The sequence below is a fragment of the Lissotriton vulgaris genome, chromosome 1_2 (assembly GCF_964263255.1).
Source record: "Lissotriton vulgaris chromosome 1_2, aLisVul1.2, whole genome shotgun sequence".
In the NCBI taxonomy this organism is placed as follows: Eukaryota; Metazoa; Chordata; class Amphibia; order Caudata; family Salamandridae; genus Lissotriton; species Lissotriton vulgaris.
This window is the reverse complement of record NC_141686.1, coordinates 129,355,998-129,374,379: the sequence shown is the minus strand read 5'-3', so window position 1 is coordinate 129,374,379 and position 18,382 is coordinate 129,355,998. Positions and strand designations below refer to the sequence as shown.

Genomic DNA, 18,382 nt, shown 5'->3' with positions numbered 1-18,382 from the left:
CCCCACCGAGACCAGGAAGACCGTCACCCAGGCCCTCGTCACCAGCCGACTGGACTACGGCAAAGCCCTCTACGCCGGTACCACCGCCAAGCTCCAGAAGAGACTCCAGCGGATCCAGAACGCCTCAGCCAGACTCATCCTCGACATCCCACGAACCAGCCACATCACCGGACATCTGAGAGACCTTCACTGGCTCCCCGTCAACAAAAGAATCACCTTCCGCCTCCTCACCCACGCACACAAAGCCCTACACGACCAAGGCCCGAGCTACCTCAACAGCCGGATCAACTTCTACGCTCCCAAACGCCACCTCCGATCAGCCAACCACGCCCTCGCCGCCGTCCCCCGCATCCGAAGAGCGACTACAGGAGGAAGGTCCTTCTCCTACCTGGCCGCCAAGACCTGGAACTCCCTCCCGTCCGACCTGCGCCTGACCCAAGACCACCTCTCCTTCAGGAAGAAGCTGAAGACCTGGCTGTTCGAGCAGTAGCTGCACCCCCCCCCCCCCCCCCCCCAGCGCCTTGAGACCCTACGGGTATGTAGCGCGCTCTATAAGTGTCACTGATTGAGCTAAACATCACCCATCCCTGAAACCAAAAACCCTTCACTAGCCCCAAACTCCAAGTTTAATGTAATTTTGGACTTTTACTAAAAATGATATTTCATTTAAAATGTTTGCTTTCATTTTTTATTTATTTTGTATTTCCTTAAAATTGTCTTCCCTTACAATTAGTTTTCTATAACTTGGTTTCCTCCAATGTGGTTTCCCGGTTTTTGTTTTTCCATTAACTCACGTACATCAGATTTACCACCGGGCTACTGATGAGTAACTGGGTGACTCAACGTAGTACAACACCCGAAGTTACTAATACTCCTGGTATTTGTAATGCCAAGGAGGTGTGAGTTGATACTGGGTAGTTTTGCCCCAAACTTGAAATGGAGATCTTAAAGTTATTCAAGGGGTTTGGTGTTTTTCTTGGGTAGGTTAAGACTGAGAATATAGAACATGGAATGTACTGTTCATCACTAGACGCAAGAGTCAATATAGTGAAAGATGGCGGATGTATTGATTTCTTTAGGTATCGTATGGTCCTTCAAAGTAAAGCCAGAGTCTTTAATGGCTGTATTTAGCGCTGGGGAACTGAACAAGCATTACCAGAAGGGCCTGATGGTAGAAAGAGAAACACCATAAGACTAGCGGAGAGTTATAGGAAGGGAAGAGTAAAAAGAGGTGAAACCTGGGAGGGTGTGTGGGAAGGGATAACAGTGGAGAAGAGGAGCCAATCAAATAAAGGAATGGCAAAAGCTGGCAGAGACAATGATCGGATGATAGTGAGACAGCATCGTGGGTGGGGGTGAGACATTTGTCGAGACTTGGGGTGTTGTGAAACTGCATGTATTAGGATCTGAGAAAATGTAATAGCGGTCTAATAGTGGTTTGGGCCGGGGAGTAGAGATATCTCAAGACTGACAGAGGACAAACAGCTGCATAGAGAAGCCCCTGACACAGCAAGCCTACTCTTTGGAGCTTTAATGTAGAATTCCCTGCACCTCTTGATGAGGGCAACTTAGCAGTGGCATAAGGTTACAAGTATTGTGAGGTCTCTGGTAAACTCAGATAACTTATGCACCACATCACCTTCAGTGTTAATGGCAGTGGAACCTCACTGCACTAGAGGATGTACAAGGGCGTTACGCCGTGTGTGTTACATCCCTTCACCAAGTGCCTGTCCACAAAAATCCAAAACGCCCATTTTCCTCACCAAACACCCAAGTTTAAAAAAGGCCACAAATGTATCTGAAAAGTGTGAAAAGTGATGTAATCTATAAGCAGAGAGGGGGCAGCAAGGCCTACTGCCTTAAAATGATGATGAGGAACCTTCCTTTAGTAGTGAGGTGCAGTGGTGTAGCAAGGGAGGCCTGGAACGTAACACAAACAAAGAAATTGCCCCCCCCTCATGTTTACAGTTAGGTAGTGAAATAAAATAAGAATTTGTGGGAAATTGGGCTTTCACACCTCGGACATGGTACCAATGCACCTATTACACTATTGATAGCTATGGCCCTGATGAGGTAACACCAGAGAAGCTTATTTTAGCTGATCACAATCTGAGATCATAATTCCATTCCCCTAGCCCTACCTGACTCCATTTACTTCACCTTGCACTTTACTAAATCACCACTCCAACCAGGTGGGTACTTGGTAATGCTAACTAGTGACTGGTGCAGTCTGATCTCAGCACAAAATGAACATAAGAAGAGGGCTAAATGATAGGAGAGTGTGGCTAGCCATGCAATAGCTGCCTTTCCTGCTTCTTCTCATCAGCAAATAACAATGGGCCCAATTCACAAAAGTAAACTGAGACGAAAGTCTAACTTTCTGACTATCAGTATTCGCAAGGGGCATTACGAGTCGTAAATTTAGACTTTTGCCTCAGTTAAACTTAAGTTTTGGTCTTGTGTTTAACTTAGACCAAATGTCCTTAGACTTTTGATCTCAGGGCTTTTGGTCTAAGTTAAACTTAAGTTTAACTGAGACAAAAGTCTAACTTTACTACCCGTAAATGCCCTTTGCAAATTCCGAAAGTCGTAAGTTTAGACTTTCGTCTAAATTTACATTTGTGATTCGGGCCCAATTTGTTTTTTTATATTTAAGTGCCATGCTTGTTTTCAGCGAAGGCCCTTACTCTAACATAAAATGTCCATGATGTATTTATTGTTCAATTATTATTATTGGTGTTCAATCTAGTGTTACAGTTTTTGTAGCACAGATCAGGAGTATTTATATATTTTTATACCACATCCGCATAAAATATAGGACCATGATGGAGTCAGAATGTGAGATACGGCCAACAAAATAGAGTAACTAGAGCACATTGTTTTACTAAAATAAATCCATCACTAGCCACATTTAATACTAGTATAAAACACTAAACTACAATTATATGGCAATTGAGGACCATATTTTATGGTATTGTTCACTAAATTATGCAGCAACGAAATCTGGGATATTATGCAATTAAAGAAAAATGTACCAGCACATTCTGCAGCATTATCTAACTATGTTTCAAATTTAACACAAACTGACATAAATTGGATCTCAGTGTTATATAAATATATAGTTTTCTGCAGAACGAAAACGATATCTATTTTCTTCAGATCTTGTTCAGAAAGTAACAATTAATGATGTTGTCTTGCATTAAAGCACATGAATGCTGCTTTATCATGGCATGCGTCTGTGGGTAGTGAATTCCAGACTTGGCAGGGGAATTTCCAGAAAAAGATGGGTAAAGCGTACACTTTTTCCAGAAATGTGGAGCCTTGAATTGGAGGTTTTTTGCATCAGCGCTTTCTGGAATCACCTGGGATTCCCGGTTGGTGGAGTTGGCGCTGATTTAAAGAAACATATAGCTTCCCATGGCTTAGGGAGGTTAGTAGCGGATTGATATGATTGCATTTCTACCATGTCTCTGATAAGTTGTGCTGCCACAAGTAGCACTACTGATAGTGGTGCTGTCCTTCTTTTTGGCTGACCAATGTGGAGCATATTGCCATATTAGGTATTTGCTACCACTAGGGCTTGGAATAGTGTTCAATGTCTGAGAAGTTCCAGTTTGTAGAACTCATTTTTATCTAGATTTTTGGTATTTATTTATTTCTAAAGTTTTATATAATGCCAGTTTTAGATTTTTGTCAAGAATTAAACTAACTTAAGTTGGAAATTATTTTCTTATAAGCCAATGAACCATGTATAATTCAACCTGGATTCCTAATTTATGGTAAGGAATATGAATATTCTGATTCTGCACCATTGAGTTTTAGATGTCGGCATTCCATCCATGTTTGAATTTTACAAAGGAAATATGTTGGCGATTTCGGATCTGAGTCTTCAATGATTTGTATGTAGAGTTATGTGATATCTGCATATAGTATGAGGTTTTGAGGTGTCCCTTCATGTGGTTTCTGTACGAGTTGAGTAAAAGATGTGCAATGACCAATACCGTGGTAACTTCATGTGTGGTGGGATTTGGCATGAAGTGCCCCTCTTGATTTTCAGTCATTATATCCTGTTTGAGCGACAGGAATCAAACTCAAAACATATTATAAGACAATCCCTTTAAAGTCCATCCTGCCCTTTAATGTGCATAGGAGGATGTCCTGAGTGACAGTTCTAAAAGCCAATTACAGATCTACTAGTATTAGCTAGCTTTTACGTTTTTATCATAGATGTGGAGGATGTCATCTATTAGCTTTAACAACGTAGTTCAGTGATGGGACCTGATTAGAGACCTGTTTATTAGTCGCCTAGAAGGTTTTTGGACTCTAGGAAAGTCTTATTCTGAATACCTGCGAAGTTTGATGTTCATTGACCTTATGTTTCCGTAATGAGGGGTTTTGGAAGTTACTTTCGGCAAGTCTGGCATGCATCCTGTTGCAAGTGGATTGGCTGTGTTGATGTAGGATTTTAAGAAGTCAGCTATGGTTTCAAGTATGCTTTTATCGTAGACATTATCTTCAATTTTTTAGAGGAGTTCATGTGCATTGGTTTGCTCTTCCCCACCTTTTTTTCCCCCTTCCCTAGCTAAGTGTCTAAGACTAACATTTTTCTAATTTCCTATGTTTTTCTCTGTTCACTTTTGGAGGTGTAATAATGCTTAGGATAATTAATAGTGGCCTGTCCTATTGCTGAAGTCTCCTGTTTTTACGCCACTGGCAGCAAGCGGGCATCTAAAGGACAGCCTGCTCCAAGCTCTTTTAATGATTCTTTATGAGACACTGGGCGGATTGTGCGATGAGCCAGCAGGGAAACTGGTGCCCAGCACTGGCAGACATAGTTGGACCTGGCAGTGCCTCGCTCTGCACGTGACCAGGTCTAAGGTTACTTCCTAAATGGTGACGCGTGGGACCACTGCGGCTTTCTTGCACAGATACCCTACCTCGCCAATTGCACCCTTTCTCCATGACCAGCAAGCATGCCAATGTTAAAAAGTCGCAAACCTCAAAAAAGGGGACTTGCCCGAGACTAACCTTAGATTCCCTAATTGGATGCAGCCTGCCAAATAGATTTTAAATGGGGTAAAATCAGTGACAGAAAAACAACAGGCCTATTCTATGTCCCAAAATGAATGCGTTCACCCTCTTAGAGGGCCAGCTCTGAAATATGGACCGGGTCACTACATGGCACTCCTAGAGAAGCAGAACTTATTTGTTTTACATCATTTTAGTACACTCTTGCACCCCACAAATTAAGTGTTGCTATGAATCATACCATAGAAACTGTTGTACAAACATAAAAAACTTGTCTAAATAGTTAATCTGTGTCGGAAAGAACACCAACCTTCTTCATAAATAGTAGCATATTACTACATTTCTCCAGGGGCGGCTCCTCCGCTATTGCGGAGAAGCGTCGCCCCACTGCTTTTAAGCAGTGTGAAGAAGAGAAACATATAATGATAATAACTTCAAGTTATTACTATTTTATGCTTCCTGACGTGTCCTGCTGCTTTGGGGGCGGGTGGACGGAACTGCTCTGCTCACGGAGCCGGGCAGGGAAGCAGTGGTTTGCCCACTCCTAAGTGCGCAATGACTGTTTGGTCGGCCCTCTCGGGCCGCCCAAACCAGTCATGCGCACGTCCCTGTTCTCCATAAAAGCTGCATTACAGCCTGCATGGAGAACATAACCACACCTCCAGCCCCTGGCTGAGCGTCATGTCACGGCGCTCAGCATTGTGATTGGCTATGGGGAGGGAGCCAGGCTGCCTGTTCCTGTACAGGGATCTGTATATTGTATTTAGATTGCATTAACACTTGACTCTAGCAACCTATTCGCTAGTTGCCATCGTTGACATCATAGATTGTGCAGGATGGTCTGTGTACTATACTGTTTGTCTTGACTACAGCCCAGAAATTGGTTAATAAAAATATATGCATAAACCTTTATGGAGCGTGGGATGTGGTTTATAAGATTGATCTAGTGGCAGTTTGAAATATCAATTGTTCGCCGAAAGAGTTTCCTTAAAAACTTTTTCTCAAATTGGTGTGAGAATTTGTATATACCTTTCTTGATTATGGATAAATGGAAATGTGGCTTCATATATGAATCCATAGCACTGAACTGGCAGAAATAGACGTACTATCGAGATCTGTGTTTTTATAAAACTACATTACCCAGAATGCCCATTGTCACGTGACCGCGGCCACATGCACGGACACTTGGGGATTCAAAATGGTGGTGTTTACGTCCATCCGGTGCCTCCCCAGACAGCACAGAAGCAAGCCCGGAGACACCGACGGACAGGTAAGCCGGAACTAGCACCACTTGTTCTATGGGTGGTGTTAGAGCAATACCTCGAGTGTGGGAATGTCCTTTTTACACGCGCTTACGAAACGAATGGCGCGAAAACAACACCGCGAGTGTCTGCCCTCCCCATGCGTTTCTACAGGCAACACTTTGCTTGGCCTTTGATAATCGCTCTTTTAGGGCGGCCTTTGACAGCGTAATTATGAGAATTTAATATCATTATTTATACGCTCAAAACGGCGTGCTGGCCAGTATAAATCACTGTTCACTAAAATAGTTCTGCTTGCTGAAAATAACCGATGTGGCACTTACAAACTGGCCTAATTGATATATGATCTGTTTTGATCACTTAATTCCCTTGAAGTCGCAATAAGTCAAGGGAGAGTGGTGGTGATAACTTTATTGTTCGCATTAATGGACAAACACAGCCTTAGTCTATTAGTGAAAGGTTGTACATAGGCTTAACAACAATTCCTGGTGAATAGTATGTATCAACCGGTGGGGCATTTACACCCCTCTCTCAAGAAGTTCCTAGACTTGCCAATTGTTCAGACAAATTGATGGATAGTCTACAATTCGAAAACATCTTTTCAAAAACGATAAACCACGTATTTATTATAGCTCAGCCTACCTTTGGTTTCGATTGTCTCTTTATTTTACTTTATTTCAGAGCGGTGCTCCTCTATACCTGAGCTGCAGCCAGGTGGGGTGAAGCGCCATCACCACAACTAATGGGTGAGTGGCTAAGACATCCTGCAGTAGTATAACTATGTTGACACAGTGGTATTAAAGACATACCATTACATGATGTTCTAAGTTTTGATGACATCTTTGTTTTGTGTATTTGTCTACAAATATGCTACTGTATATTTGTTTTTATGTTTCTCCTGTGTGTTCGTTTCTTTAACATGATGTGACAAAAGTTTGTGGTGGATTTACTTGACCTGGATCCTGAAGGTGACAATTTTATCTTCACTTTATAATAGCAGTAGCTAACATCGGGTCCTGAAGAAAGCTTTGGTACTATACCCCACCAGAATGCTGAAACATGTTGACCACTATTGTGCACAGATATTATGTTAAATCTGTTTTTGCACTTTACTTTTTAGATTTGGAGAACTGAGAGAAAAAATGTAAATCCTATATCTACTCAATATTATCCAATTTTAATTAACCTTTCACTTACACTCTTTATTTACTTGCACTTCTTTTTCAGTCGCCACTTATACTTAAAATATCATCCATAAGATCTAGTACTGACATCACATCACGCTAAAGGTCTTTCGAACAGCCTTAATAACATCAATAGGCTGTTGTCCTTTGTCTCCTGGGCAAGGAGTAACCCAAATGATGTCAATAAGGGCGGTACAGAGTGGCTACTGATGGGAAAATTCACCCATACCCTCGAGCTTTAGCTCACATGTATATTTTTGTCACACTTGGGTGCACACTTGGGTCTTCACCTTAGCTATTATACTTATTGTTTTTCCATGTTGAGGTTGTGTGTTCCACAGTGAGTTTCTTTTTCTTGACTCCTAGATATAATCGTTGTTATGGTGCCTGTTCCTGTAGTCAGAGACAGGAGAGCAGGAGCAGCAACGCGATCCGGCCTCAAGGTAAGTTTAAAAAAAACATTTGTCCCCCAGCCCAACACCACCTGTGACACTCACCCCACAGCCCCCTCTCGCTACCTCCGCACCCTCCACCTACCGCTGCATTTCTCTGTTGTGTTTTGGATCGGATCTCACACATCATTTAATTAAGATTTTCGTTTTCATTTCAGAAATCAGAATTTAAGATAAATATTCCCTAATGTTTCCCTTTTAGAAGCAAGGGGGGATTTTACGCGAAGAAATAGCACTAAATGCAGAATTTCTCTTCACAGGTAATTCTAGCGTAAATCTTGCAGAATTCTTAGGTTATTCCGCATAATTACCCTACACGGAATTATGCAAGTTACGCCGACCCCTAATTTTAACCACTAATTGTTCCATTTTGATATTTTCCACAGGCAGCTGATGGAAGGAACTTTCACAGATATCATAAAGAAAATTCGTAGTAGGATAGCCAGATACCTCATTTTAGGCAAAGTGAGTAAGCTATTAGGCGAGCGGTCTGCATGCATGAATGAGTGAGTGAGCAGACAAGCAATCTGCATGCATGAATAAGTTTGTGAGTGAGTGTGTAAATGAGCAAGTGAGTGAGTGAGTGATGGAGCAGGAAAGCCATGTTCGACACCCTAGACCCTGCCATTATGCACGCCACCCCAACAGACCATGCTCAGCTAGACCCCACTCAGGAGCCCCTTCGGATCCTTGCTCGTACCACATCATCCACAGAGTAGCCGCCACCATTTTCCTTCACCTTCGCCACACCATCAACTTCCCCAATGACTGGAAACATGCCGAGATCAACCCCCAACAGAAGAAGCTGTCCTCAGACCCAACACACCGCAAGAACTTCAGACCCATCTCCCTCCTCTCCTTCCCAGTCAAAGTCATAGAGAAGGCCATCAACGCCCAGCTCTCTGAGTTCATTGAAGTAAACTATGTCCGGACTTCTCTCAATCCGGCTTCCGAAGTAACCACAGCAAGGAGACTGCACTCCTCATAGCCACTTACGATATCCGTTCCCTCCTCAAACAAGGGGAGGCGCAGCCCTCATCCTACTGGACCTCTCAGTCGCTTACAACAGTCTCTCACCGCACCCTAATCACAAGACTCCACAACACTGGCATCTGTGACAAGGCACTGGACTGGATCCACTCCTTCCTAACTATTCGAACACAGCGAGTCAGACTACCACCGTTCCTCTGAGAATCCTCAGAGATCAGCAATGGAGTACCCCAGCGTTCCTCCCTGTGCAACATCCTCTTCAACGTTTACATGGCCCCCTTCGCAGACATCGTTATAAGCCACAGACTCAACATCATCTCCTAAGCCAACCACACCCAGCTGATCCCCCTCATTAACGAACCGACAACCGCCAGAACCAACTTCCACAGCGGAATAAAGGCCGTAGCCACCACCTTTATGAAAGAAAGCTGCCTCAAGCTCAACTTGGACAAAACTGAAGTATTCATCCTGTGTCCCACCCCTTCAGCCTGGGATGACTCCTGGTGGCCAGCTCCTGGTCGCCAGCCGGCCGGCTGGGACCCTCCTCCTACCCCTATGGACCATGCACGCAACCGTGACATCATACTGGACTCATCGCTCTCAATGAACTGCCAGATCAACTCAGTTTCCTCAGTTTGCTTGTAGACACTCTGCCTTCTTCGAACGACATTCAGATGGATCCCCCCAGAATTCAGAAAGACTGTCACCCACACACTCATTACCAGCAGACTTGATTGCGGAAATGCACTCTACGCTAGCATCACCCAGAAATAACTAAAAAAGCTACAGTGTAATTAAGTGCGTGGGCAGGTGGGTCGGGAATTAAAACTTGAGGGTGGATGTTTCAGTACTTAAGTGACTCTTTCCCTTGTAAGTGAATCATACAAGGTATGTGCATGAGTGAGTGAATATAAACATGAGTATGAATGATCTTAAGCGAGAGTGAGTGGGTGTGAATGACGGAGCGAGTCAGTCAGTCATTGATGAATGAATTAGCATATGAATTAGCACATAGACAAGTAAATGCGCACAAGTGAGTGAGTCAGGGTCTGATGAATGTATGAATCACTCCGGGTACACCTCCTGAGCGAGTGACAGTAAGTTGAGTTTGATACAATTTAAAAACCCTCCTTACTACACCAAATGATAACAAAAAAAGATGGAGCTATTCTGATCTGAAGTGGAAGCGAGTTCCACAGAATGGGACCTGCTATCAAGACGGTCCTACCTCCCCTAGTGTTTGCCTGAACTGAGGTATGGCCAACAGTGCCTGGGTCCTAAGAATGTGTCCTAGCGTGTAATGTTGGACTCATTGGCTAAACAGATGGAAACACCTATGCATTCAACAAGCCGTTTTATAATTCCTTGGTGACACCCCCCGAATCTGCCAAAGCAACAGCGGAGGACGCTCTTTCTCACACCTGGTAACCAAAGCTTCAAATGACCTATGCCTGCACCTCAGGACCACCCCAAACTCCAGCAATTAAGGAAAGAACTCACAACCAGGCTGTTCGAATTAACAGTTCACCATGAGCAAGTAGCAACTCAAGCACCTCGAGACCCTCACGGGTGATTTGCCGCGCTTTACAAATACTGATTGATTGATTGATAATGAACCAGTCCTTAGCCAACACAGTATCTCTCTTACCTGGGAAACAAGATCTTTCCTACTCAAACCTAGTGGAGTCCTAAACTACGCTCTTTGTGGCATAGAAATGACGTTAGTGGACAGCCCCATGTAGAGGCCATTACGATAATTCTTTCTAGAGTTGATCAATGCTCCTACTATCAATACCTTGTGTTGAACAGACAGCAAAGGAAGAATATGTCTCAACTTAGAAAGCTGGGAAAAGAAGTTTAGCACTATGTTCCAGATCTGTGCATCCATAGGCCTTTTTTGATTCAAGGTGAAACCCAGATTCTTTACGGCAGGAGCCACTGTTGGATATTCATCTAATGGTGACACATGCAAAGTACTCGGGTTTCCCCAGAACATTACTCCACAAATCATAAATTCAATTTTCCATGCTGGCAGCAGACGGTGACTCTGGCTTGCAAGTTCATGATTTCAATTAGTTCTCTCGAACATGGACTCTACTAAGGTCATTAAATTCACAAATGTCCACTTTGGTGTCACTTACATAAGAATGCAATTGAACTTTAAACTTCATAAAAAGGTGGGAAAGAGTGGCTATATATGTATTAAATGAGCCCTGTGTTAGTGGAGAACCTGGGCAGGTCCACTGATGACAATACGACATGGCACATGCGGACTTTTTTTGACTTTTGTTTTAGAAATGAACTAAACAAACAGCCAAAAGGCAAACATGAGTGGCCTTTTAAATTCCATGATGGTTAACTGGATCCATAGTCGAAGTCATATTCGGCATGATGAGGTTCATGTCCTGCGCTCATCTGTCCATCTCATGGTGTCATCCCAAAATCCCTGTTAGCATGACGTTGTCTGAAGCCAGATTGACACAGGAAGGCGTTCGTGAGCATCCAGATGTTTCTGGGGCTGATCAAGGACCACTAGCTCTCTACAATTGAAGAAAATAATGGAAGGATGGTGATTGGGGACAGGATCTAGGTTGGCTGTCTTATGCACTAGGTAACTATGCCACCTTTGAGGGCTGAGAATGAGTGCTTATGAAGAAGATGAATGAGGAAGAACGGAAGTTGCACTTCCTCAATAGTAAGCTTATCCCGGCTCGAGAGCGGCATCCAAGGGTTTCAGAGATTTAAGTAGATTTTCAACCTCTATGATACTATGTGGAGACAATGAGAAAGTTTTGTGTGTAGGAACACAATAGTCAGGAGTCAGTGGAGCTGGGGGTTTATCAGTCACGTCCAGCTCTGAAATTATTTTATTCAAAAACAGGGCAATATGGGATTCTGGGGAGACACCTCGAGATCCCCCCTCTCTCTTTGTTCTATGATCTAGAGTAAAAGGGGGGATTACAGTGCTACTGAATGTAAAAGAAGCCAACCTTTTTGTCATATTCCCCGAAATCTGTGTACTTCATGAGTTTCACAGGGTTTTGTTCCATGTATTCGAAATATATGTATATTTATATTACCACGCATTTCTCCCACTAGAAAGAAATCCCCTTCACTGTTCCCCAAACCCACCCGATTTTCCCAGTGCACATATGCAGCAACGAAAGACCAAATTATGCAGCAGAGTGCACTAATTCAGCAAGAAAACTCACATTATGAGCCATAATGCAGCACATTCTATGGCAGTATCATATTATTTTGTAATTTTAACACATACAAATACTGTCAGGGCACAAGTTTCACGTCAGTGATCAGCAACTGAAAGGTGATCAGTTAAACTTTGCAAAGGGTCTGCACTGTGAAGCACCCCGTGAGGCGCTATTTAAAAACTTTCGATCCGTTTTAGTTGTTGACACATTTTGTTTGTTTAAATCTGCAATTTACAGAAATTATGCTGAAATATGCGGCAAGTGCAATAAATCCTCCAGAACAGAACTGCTCCATTTCAGTGACTTCGACTGCAGGACATAATTATTCTGTTACTTCTATTTGTGCTCTTTTAAGTGGCTCCAAAGTGTAACAGGTTGTTTTATGTAACAAAAACACATTTATTATAACCAGGACCACTAAAATTAAGTGATCAGAGGACCAAATTATGTGACAGGACTGACTAGATTATGCGGCAAGAAAGGGCAAGCTCTGTGGCATAATGTGGCCCATTTTGTGATACTGTCACCTCATTATTACTTAATTTTTACAAATGTTAACACTACCTGGGCAAAAGTTTCACCTCATTTCAACTTGTGTGACTAACCAAATTCAGTAAAAAGTAACAGTAATGTGACCAGACAACTTTTGCCAAGGACCTGTACGGCAACATGGATGGGCGTATTTTTAGTAACGTTTGATCCATTAGACCTAGTGATTTTTTTTTAATCAGCAGATTATGTAGTAGATAATGGATGATGTGATAAACACGGTCCATCCATAATGATGCAGAAAACGACGTGGCTACAAAATTGCATAATTCTAATGGCCAAGATTATAACTCAATAAAATCGCAACAATTTTGTCACCCAAAGTAGCACTGAAGGCTAATGCCTGGAATCAACCTTGTGACCTACAGTTCACACACACTTGTCTCTGGGGTATGGAAAACTGTAATCAAGAGAAACCTCACTGAAGAGCTCAAACCTGTGACCTACAATTTTCACACCAACCTTTACCCCATTAAGCTTCTGAGTTATCCTAGTAGAATTTGGGGGTCGGACCTGCGTGTTACCCAAGACCTCTGCAGCATGCGCACTGTCCTCCTGTACTATCTAGATGGCATTTGCTACCTGTGACCTGCAGGTTAAACACAGATCTTTGCAGCAGGCGCACATTTAAGCCTCTAAGCGCTTTACTCGAGGTTCGAATCTGTATAGCATGCACTGCGACACCCCTGGGTTATCTAAGTGACCTAACCTATAACCCGCAGACACATTAACCTTCTGAGTTATTTTTTGGACGTATAACCTGTGATTCACATTTTACACTTTTTCCTCTGCAGCTGCGACATGAACCACCTGGGCGAAGTGGAGTCCATCCCAAAGACCCGCAGGCGACACACATACCCCTGCAGCAAGCGCACTAACCCGGTTGCTATTTTACTGGTTCCGAAACCAGTGAGCCATTTTATTTATTTATTTACTTATGCATTTTTTATATAGCGCGGACTTTACCCAAAGGTGTCAGAGCGCTTCACAATAGGAGCAGTTACTTTACATGAGGAGAATGTTACAAAAGTACATGTTACAGAAGCAAACGAGATACAAGAAGGGGTATGATACAGCAATAGTTGGCAGTCACTCACAAACACACTAGGATGACACTGGTACAGGCATAGAATACACATTTACATGTCAGGTCACACTGATCGCTGCAGTGGGTGCGGTAACCCACCGACGTGTCTTCCACCTGTGACTCCATTAGTTGCTAAGAACGGGAGATGAAACTCCCGCCATCCTGCCCCACACAGCCAGCGTCACCTCTAATAGCGTTAATCTTGAACGCACCGCCCCGAAGGCCATGTCGGCGCTTTAAAATCGGCACATCAAAACTAGGGCTATATAGACACTGTATATAACATAGCGCAATATTATCACGACATAGCCATCTTCCGAGCCTGACCAGAACTTACTTGAATGGTGTGGTGTCTCCCCTCGCGCCCCGGTGGCTCCCTCTCTCCTTGGCTTTGAAGGATGCTTCCCTGGACCGCCTCGCCTCACCTCAGAGGAGCTCGTTATCTTTCCCCGGCCCCTGGCTGTGCTGCTCCGCTCCGGGCCCTTCTCATCTCTCGGGGCCCTGGTTGGGGGGTTCTTCCGAGCAGCAGACCCGTGGTCTCCGTCTCCCTCCGTGCGGGTGTCTGTGCGCTGAGGTGCGGTGGGAGGCGGCGAGCTGCAGCTGGCGCGGGGCGGTGTGTGCGTCTGTGTGTGTGTGAGAGAGAGGGAGAGAGAGTCGCTCGCTGTGAATCCCTGGTCCGTGTGATCCGCGGTTGGCGAGCTTATGGAAAGCAGGTCAGAGGAGACTCACGAACCGCCCGCCAGGGCGCGCGAGGGCAGGGGCGGGGGAGCAGGGGCTCTTCTCTCAGCCCAGGTCCAAAACATTGAGATGCATGAGAGGTGCTTTCGAGGCTTAATTAAGTTACATTAGTTCTAATCACGGCTTTCCGCGCACCTCGATGTGTGATCTGAGGATAACCAATTCACAAACCTGTGACATGTGCAGGTATCACTTTTGCAAATATCTGCATCACAATTAAATATATTGAGTGACACACTGGTAAAATAGACAAATTGAGTCAATGCTATTATATTTTTTTAGTTATACACCCAATGGTTATCAGGTAGGAGTCATCTACTACCCTCTGCACTACTGTCGTCTACGTCCTTTCTCCTTGTACCTGTCACTCCTTCCGAGGTAGACCCTGCCTGTCCCAGACAGGGGAAAACACCGGACACTTGCTTTTAATTCAGCGCCACCCATCACTACCCAAGGGACGTGAGAAGGGGCTGGATCCCCAACATCCTCCATGAGAAGGGGCTGGATCCCCAACATCCTCCATGAGAAGGGGCTGGATCCCCAACATCCTCCATGGGAAGGGGCTGAATCCCCAACATCCTCCACAAGAAGGGCTCGATCCCCATCATCCTCCATGGGAATGGGTTGAATCCCCAGCATCCGCCATGAGAAGGGGATGGGTCCCCAGCATCCTCCACGAGAAGGGCTGGATCCCCAGCATCTTCTGTGGGAAGGGGCCGGATCCCCAGCATCCTCTGTCGGAAGGGGTTGGATCCCCAGCATCCTCTGTCGGAAGGGGTTGGATCCCCAGCATCCTCTGTCGGAAGGGGTTGGATCCCCAGCATCCTCTGTCGGAAGGGGTTGGATCCCCAGCATCCTCTGTCGGCAGGGGGTGAATCACAGCATCCACCATGAGAAGGGCTGGACCCACAGACTCCACCATGAGAAGGGGCTGCATCCCAAGCATCCGCCATGAGAAGGGGCTGGATCCCAGCATCCACCATGAGAAGGGGCTGGATCCCAAGCACCCGCCTGGATAAGGGTCTGGATCCCAGCATCCACCATGAGAAGGGGCTGGATCCCAAGCACCCGCCTGGATAAGGGGCTGGATCCCAGCATCCACCATGAGAAGGGGCTGGATCCCAGCATCCACCATGAGAGGGGCTGGATCCCCAGCATCCTCAATGAGAAAGGCTGGATCACAGCATCCTCCATGAGAAGAGCTGGATCCCCAGCAACTTCTTTGGGAAGGGGCTGGATCCCCAGCATCCTCTGTGGTAAGGGGCTGGATCACAACATCCTCCATGAGAAGAGCTGGATCCCCAGCAACTTCTTTAGAAAAGGGCTGGATCCCCAGCATCCTCTGTGGGAAGGGGTTGGATCCCAGCATCCTCCACGACAAGCGGCTGAATCTCCAGGATCCTCCATGACAAGGGGCTGGATCCACAGCATCCTCCATGAGAAGGGCTGGATTCCCAGCATCTTTCATGAGAAGGGGCTGGATCCCCAGCATCCTCCCCGAGAAGGGATGGATCCCCAGCATCCACCATGAGAAGGGGCTGGATCCCCAGCATCCTCCACAAGAAGGGACTGGATCCCCAGCATCCACCATGAGAAGGGACTGGATCCCCAGCATCCACCATGAGAAGGGACTGGATCCCCAGCATCCACCATGAAAAGGGTATGGATCCCCATCATCTGCCTGGAGAAGGGGCTGGATCCCAGCATCCACCATGAGAATGGACTGGATCCCCAGCATCCTCCATGATAAGTGGCTGGATCCCCAGCATCCTCCATGAGAAGTGGCTGGATCCCCTGCATCCTCCATGATAAGTGGCTGGATCCCCAGCATCCACCATGAGAAGGGGCTGGATCCCCAGCATCCTCCACAAGAAGGGACTGGATCCCCAGCATCCACCATGAGAAGGGACTGGATCCCCAGCATCCACCATGAAAAGGGTCTGGATCCCCATCATCTGCCTGGAGAAGGGGCTGGATCCCAGCATCCACCATGAGAATGGACTGGATCCCCAGCATGCTCCATGATAAGTGGCTGGATCCCCTGCATCCTCTATGATAAGTGGCTGGATCCCCAACATCCTCCATGAGAAGAGCGGGATCAGCAGCATCCTCCATGAGAAAGGCTGGATCCCCAGCATCCTCCAGGTCAAGGGGCTGGATCCCCAGCATTCTCCTTAAGAAGGACTGCGCCCGCAGCATCCACCATCAGAAGCAATTCGATTCCCAGCATCCTCCTGGATTTCCTCCTGTATCTCAATAAGACAGTCCTCTCAGTCTCTGTCTCTGTCTTGAGAGATATTCCTGGACATATGTCTGAGGTTCAGGACACCGTGCCTGGTTCCTTTGCACGGCCTAAAACGACTGTGAAGGTTCCAGGTTTAGTACAATGGTACGGGTGGAAGGAAGGGAGGTGGGTAAAATGATGTGGAATGGCTTCCAGGATGTGTCCTCCATTCTATTGATTCCGAAGGTGCTAATGGTGGAAGAGGTGTGGTGCAGCGGCCAGGGTGCCTGACTCCGGACCACGGGGTTCACGGTTCGATCGCCGGCGGCAGATTAGCCCAGCACCATGTGACTCTGGGCAAAAGCTCACTTAAACTTCCCGACGGCCTTGACACTTCTCCGGAGTTAGCTGGGCGCTTTACAAATGCTGGTATTTCACTTCATTTTAATCCATCTGAAAGGGACCAACTGGATCATGATTTTCTTGCAGAGGAGATCATGGTTTCCTCTGCTACAGAGGCGGTCAGTTTGTCTGAGCTTGGGGGTTCCCCTAGTTCCCTCCCTCCATGTACTCTTTTGAAAACATTGAGACCTCTACTATTCTTGCTCTGGAAGTTGAGAGGAACGGGTAGAAAAAGCGGTTTCTATTCATACTGCAGAAACCATGAAAAGTATCAAGGAAACCATCAACTTTAAAATCCAACAGACGACAATGGAGTTAATTTCACAGGTGGTATTAGGACCATTCCTTACCTCCATTACGTAGTCCGCTTTTTTCATCCTGGAGGTTTTTTTAAGAATTGTATCTGTCTCAACATTAAGAGCTCAATGGGGGCAATAAGGTCTTTGCGAGACCTTTGCGACAATCTGTAAGAGGATGAAAATATGGTAAATAGGCAAGTGGGACATTGATAGAAAAAGATTTGGTGTGGGGGTCTTGAGTTTTGTCCAATCATAATATTACTTACTAGCTTACCCGTCGCGCATTGCTGCGATCTCAGAAGAAAGGAAATTTAAGGAAACTTGTTATGATAACATTCAATTTACATTGTGTCATTTTTATTGAAACTTATTCATTTTAATATGGAAAACATTTCAAAGTGTTGTTTTAATTCTGTTTATTTATTCGAGTGCTTGTGGATACACAATATTTTTTGTTTTTCCGTCTGGTGCGTACACAAATAAATCAGAAGGTTTTCCGACACGTGAGCTGGCCACATACAGTTGTCCATGTGAGAAGCACGGATTCTCCAAATCTAGTCCACACACTTGCAGCGATTGTCCTTGTGCTTTGTTGATGGTCATTGCAAAAGCGAGTCGCACCGGAAACTGTAAACGTTTGAATTCAAATGGCATATCTGTTGGGATCATTGGAATACGTGGCAACAGTTAATCTTCCCCCTTGAATTTCCCATTTAAAATTGTAGCTTCAATGACATTGTTATTCATCTTTTTCACCGAAAGTCTTGTACCGTTGCATAGTCGTGGTGGATTGATGTTTCGGAGAAGAATTATAGGCTCGCCAATTTTTAATGTTAAAATGTGAGGTGGCATACCTGCCAAATCCAGTGAATTAAAGAATTCCGTTGGGTAATTGACAACTTCGTCTTGATTCATCACAGTATCAATGGACTTATACGTTGTGGCTTTGCCTGGTATT

At 45.1% G+C, this 18,382-nt stretch overlaps 1 protein-coding gene across 1 annotated transcript in view; it reads right to left on the bottom strand.

Moving 5' to 3' along the window:
- Positions 1–14,386, bottom strand: part of PTN (pleiotrophin) — a 266,890-nt gene extending 252,504 nt beyond the window's left edge. The window contains exon 1 of the mRNA XM_086952975.1: positions 14,099–14,386. The gene's annotated coding sequence lies outside the window, so the exon portion shown is untranslated. The remainder of the gene's footprint in view (positions 1–14,098) is intronic.
- Positions 14,387–18,382: the final 3,996 nt, after the last annotated feature.